This window comes from Micromys minutus (assembly GCF_963924665.1).
Source record: "Micromys minutus genome assembly, chromosome: 9".
Classification (NCBI taxonomy): domain Eukaryota; kingdom Metazoa; phylum Chordata; class Mammalia; order Rodentia; family Muridae; genus Micromys; species Micromys minutus.
In genome coordinates, this window is record NC_137978.1 from 35,348,339 (window position 1) to 35,354,338 (window position 6,000).

Sequence of the window (6,000 nt, forward strand, 5' to 3'; positions counted from 1 at the left end):
CATTCTTGAGGGTAGGGAAGTTTTCTTCTATGATTTTGTTGAAGATATTTACTGTGCCCCTTAGTTGATACTCTTCTCCCTCTTCTATTCCTATTATCCTTAGGTTCGGTCTTCTCATTGTGTCTTGGATTTTCTGGACATTTTGGGTTAGGAGCTTTTTGGTTTTTGCATCTTCTTTGGCTGTTTTTTCTATGTTTGCAATGTTGTCTTCTGGCCCGAGATTCTCTCTTCGATCTCTTGTAATCTATTGGAAATGCTTGCTTCTGTGACTCCTGATTTCTTTTTTTGGTGTTCTGACTCTAGGATTATCTCTTTTAGTGTTTTCTTTATTGTGTCAATCTTTGTTTTAATTTCCCTCTTCCATTCCTGTATTTCTTTGGTTCTGTTTTCCTGTAGTTCTTTGAGTTCTTTGAGTGTTTTTCTTGTTTCTTCTTTAAAAGCTTCTGAATCTTTTTGCTTTTCCTCCCTTTCTTGTTTAAGTAACTCTATCAGCGTCTTGAGGCATGATTTCAGGTCTGTGTCTTCTTTTTCTGGAGTGTTTGCAGTTCCGATGTTTGCTGTTATGGGAGAGCTTGGCTCTGGTGTTGCTAGATTGTCTTGGTTCCCTTGGGATATACTCTTTCTCTTTCCTCTTGCCATTTTGTTGTCAGTGATATGTTCTTACCTTTCCCTTGTATCTGGTCTGTGTCCCTGGTTCTCCACTGGTTGAGGTGTCAGATGGGTCGAGCCCTGTTTTATGCCTCAGAGTCGTCGGGTGTGAGCAGAAGTTCCAATGTTCTGTTTCTGTTTGCTGGATCAGGCACGGCAGGACAGGGAAAGGCAGGGGGTGCACTTTCCTCGTGTACTCCACAGAGATCTTTCTCCTCCCCTGCAGCCCAGGTCTCCCACCCACCAGTTGCTCAGCCTTTATGAGCCGCCGATCCGGATGGCAGGTAGGCCAGGCTCCGCTCTGCGTCCGGAAGTCGCCTCCGGGTGGAAACAGAAGTTCTAATTTTCTGTTTCCAATCGCAGTTGCTCAGCCTCTATGAGCCGCCGATCTCTGCTTTCCCATTTCTAAGAAGGCTACCTACTCCATGGATGTTCAGGACCCTGTAACCAACCCGTGGGCCACAATGACCTCATTAATGTAGACCCTTTCCTGGAAGATATTTCTCCTTCTAAACCAAAGAAACAACCAAATGTCTTGCACAGTGTTCTGTCACATGAAATGTTGTCATCCCTCCTCTGTTTTCAGGCACATCCCTGAAACAGGACACAGTGCTCCACTGTCTGGTTTTAGGTAGGGCAGGCATGTCACACAAGGTCATGTGTAATCAGGATAACTTTTCTCCTTTTCATCCATCAAAGAGAATTGCCCATGGGATTCACAGGTTCAGGATATAGAAGGAGTATAGCAGAAGTAGACAACTTGTGGCCCTTCCACATGTAACTCACTTGTACCTCATACACTGCTACATATATATCTGTGTGCACCTTGACATTTGATGATTCCAGTTGTGACCCAGTATATGGATGCCCAGTTAATTATAGACATCAATCAAAACATGATAAAAAGAAACAAAGCATTTTGTTCAATAAAATATGTGTGTTTAAATATGTATACCTGTAATAGATTTAACACACACATATGCATATATACACATAAACATACACACATTCACACACAAAAGAGCAATGAGTTTACATAGTCATTTGAAGATGTGGGGTTCATGTCTCAGAAGACTATATTGTTAAGACATATATACCGGTAAATATTAGAAATGGTGATTTGTTCCAAGCATCATGTCATACTACCTCCTGCTACTCCCAGTCCCAAGGAGCAATTACCCTCTTGTGATTCTCTGTGCCGTGTGGCCTCTCCACTGTGGATTTTCCACACATTTCCAGTGTCTGCCCCCTGTGGTTATAATCACAATTCCCAGTTACCCAACTAGATCAATAGTCTAAAAGCTTGTAATTTATCAATAAAATTTATATTTGTAAATTTTCACTCCATAAAATGTCCATACAATAAACTCAGAGCCAATTGATATTGATACAAACTGCCCTCCTAGATAAGCTGAATTGTCCTGTAATAATCCATCCCTTATAAGGTATTCATAGCTACCACCTGTGACTAATTAAAGCCACACAAGTCTGGGTCATTCTCCTTCTTGATCTTCTCTTCTTCTCCCTTCTCCTTCTATCTGTTTTGCCTTTCCAAAACTCTGCCCCTGCCTATTTTTTCACTTCCCAATCACAGGCCTTGTCTTATCTTGTGCCTGGCCTCACCTGCATATAAACACCAACCAAAATTCATTCTTTCTGTCTAATTGAAAACAAAACTTTTCTCCAAATGTAAGATGAGCTCAATTACTACTGTTCTGTAATTTACAAAGTATAAAATATACCTAACACCGAGTCCATCAATATGTCAATTAAATAGAATACAACATTATTTATTCTAATTTATGAAAGGCTTAAAATCTATATGTTGTGTCATGGCTAACTTGTATACTATCTGACAAACATCTAAATAAATATGTTCTCTCAAAGTTAAATAGCCTGTGAAAGCTATGAGACTATAATTAGTCTTTAAACCTGTCTGAAATGTGAGCACTAACAAGTCTATCTAAAAATATAGGAAGACTAACATGACTTCCAGAACTGAGACATGTTGTAGCAACAAATGCCTACATTTACAGTCCTTTGTTAGCAACACATAAGAGGATCATTCTTCAGCCTTCTGGCCCAGGAATCTGACAGACCTTAATGAAACAGTAATTATTAAGAACTAACTTATTCTGTCTCAACATAACTAAGCTATCCCAACCTGTAAATTGTGTCCTCCCAAGAACAGTATAGGTCTGTAGGAGAAATAGGCAGTTTCTGTCTAGTGGCTACAAAGCCACAATATATTACCCCATCTGGAGGTAGAGATGCTCAATTTCTTCTTTGAATTGGCAAAGGGGAGCTGTTAGGAGTAGATATGCTTCAACAAATGATAAGTAACACGAAATGTCACAATTTGTGAATTTCTGATGTTTTTGAAAACCATCTTTACATTAGTGTAAAGTACTCTGGACTGTTGTTCCTTAATTCCTCTTAATAAAATATCTTGTAAACATCCTTACAGTAAACCCAGAGCCATAAACTCATTATCTGGCTCTTAACTCATATGTTTAATCATCTCAGATTAGTTTATAATAGCAGTTATAGGACTGGATCTAGGTTTTGTATTCTTCAATGTGTTGTATAGTCACAATGCTATTTGAGAGTAACAATATCAATCTCACTTTTAAATCAATAAAAGATTCATACCAAGTTCCTAAAGTTTTAAAGACTGGTGAGTAGGAGATCTGGGCAGCCATGGAGCAGAGAGATCTCTGCAAAGTGTGCACGGAAAGCACACCCCCGCCCTGCCTGATCCAGGGACCAGGAACACAGCATTGGAACCTCTGATTCTACCCTGAGAATTTGGGGCGCAGAACAAGGCTTGGCCCATCTGCCACCTGGACCAAGGGATATCCAGGGACACAGACCACATACAAGGGAAAGGCAAGAACATATCACTGACAACAAGATGGCAAGAGGAAAGAGAAAGCGTATATCCCAAGGAAACCTAGACAACCTGGCAACACCAGAACCCAGCTCTTCCATAACAGCAAACATTGGAATGCCAAACACTCCAGAAAAAGAGGACGCAGACCTGAAATCATACCTCAAGACGCTGATGGAGATAAAAAAGAATGGGAGGAAAAGCAAAAAGAATCAGAAGCTTTTAAAGAGGAAACAAGAAAAACACTCAAAGAACTTAAAGAACTGGAGGAAACAGAACCAAAGACATGAAGGAATGGAAGAGGGAATTTAAAACAGAAATTGACACAATAAAGAAAACACTAGAGAGATAATCCTAGAGGTAGAACACCTAAGAAAGAAATCAGGAGTCACAGAAGCAAGCATTTCCAATAGACTACAAGAGATGGGAGAGAGAACCTCAGGGGCAGAAGACAACATTGTAAACATAGAAAAAACAGCCAGAGAAGATGCAAAAAACAAAAAGCTCCTAACCCAAAATGTCCAGGAGATACAGGACACAATGAGAAGACCTAAGCTAAGGATAATAGGAATAGAAGAGGGAGAAGAGTATCAACTAAGAGGCACAGTAAATATCTTCAACAAAATCATAGAAGAAAACTTCCCTACCCTTAAATGAGATGACCACGAGCATAAAAGAAGCCTTCAGAACTCCAAATAGGTTGGACCAGAAACGAAATACCTCCCGACACATAATAGTCAAAACACCAAGTGCCCAAAGCAAAGAAAGAATACTAAAAGCAGTAAGGGAAAAAGGTCAGGTAACAAATAAAGGCAGACCAATCAGAATCACACCTGAATTCTCAACAGAGATTATGAAAGCTAGAAGAGCCTGGACAGACATCATGCACACCCTAAGAGAGCACAAGTGCCAGCCCATGCTGTTATACCCAGCAAAACTATCAATCACCATAGATGGAGAGATGAAGAAATTTCAAGACAAATCTAAATTTACACAATATCTGACCACAAACCCAGCACTACAACGAATTATAGGTGGAAAACTCAATACAATGAGAGGAACTACATCCTAGTAAAAACAAGAAAACTCGTAAGCAAGAAAACTGAAAGAAGAAAAACACATGGACACAATTCAACATACAAAAGCAATAATACCAGGATACAGCAACCACTATTCCTTGATATCTATTAACATAAATGGACTCACCTCCCCAATAAATAGACATAGGCTATCAGACTGGATACATAAATAAAATCCAGCATTTTGCTGAGTACAGGAAACTCAGAGACAAAGACAGACACTATCTCAGAGTAAAAGGGTGGGAAAAAAACTTCCAAGCAAACAGCCCCAAGAAGCAAGCTGGAGTGGCTATTATAATATTGAATAAAGTAAATTTCCAACCAAAAGATATCAAAAAAGATAAAGAAGAACACCTTTTACTCATTACTGGGGAAATCTGTCAGGAGGAACTCTCAATCCTTAACATATATACTCCAAATACAAAAGCACCCACATTCATAAAAGAAACACTACTAAAGCCCAAAAAATACATTTCACCCGACACAATAATAGTGGGAGACTTTAATACCCCACTCTCTCCAATGGACAGATCATTGAAACAGAAACTGAACAAGGACAGTGTAAAACTAGCAGAGACTTTGAACCAACTAGAATTAATAGATATATACAGAACATATCATCCTAAAGTAAAAGAATACACCTTCTTCTCAGCACCCAATGGCACCTTTTCGAAAATTGACCACATAATTGGACACAGAACGAGCCTCATTTATATAAGAAGATTGAAATACTCCTATGCATCCTCTCAGATTACCATGGTCTACGGCTGGTCTTTAACAACAACAAAGACAACAAAAAGCCCACATACATATGGAAACAAGACAATGCTCTTTAAAACGACAGCAGGGTCAAAGAAGAAATAAAGAAAGAAATTAAGGATTTTCTAGAATTCAATGAAAACAAAAACACAACATACCAAAACCTATGGGATGCAATGAAAGCAGTACTTAGAGGAAAACTCATAGCCATCAGTGCTTCCAAAAATAAACTGGAGAGAGCATACATCAGCAACTTGACAGCACAGCTAAAAGCCCTAGAACAAAAGGAAGCAGATACACCCAAGAAGAGTAGAAAGAAAGAAATAATCAAACTTATGGCAGAAATAGACCAAATACAAACAAAAAGAACCATTGAAAAAATCAACAAAACCAAGAGCTGGTTCTTTTAGAAAGTCAACAAGATTGATAAACCCCTAGCCTAACTAACTAGAGGACAAAGAGAGTATACAAATTAACAAAATCAGAAATGAAAGTGGAGACATAAAAACTGAAAGTAGGAAATTCAAGAAATCATCAGATCCTACTACAAAACCTATACTCCACAAAGTTGGAAAATCTGGAGGAAATGGATGAATTCCTAGACAGGTACAAGATCCTAAAGTT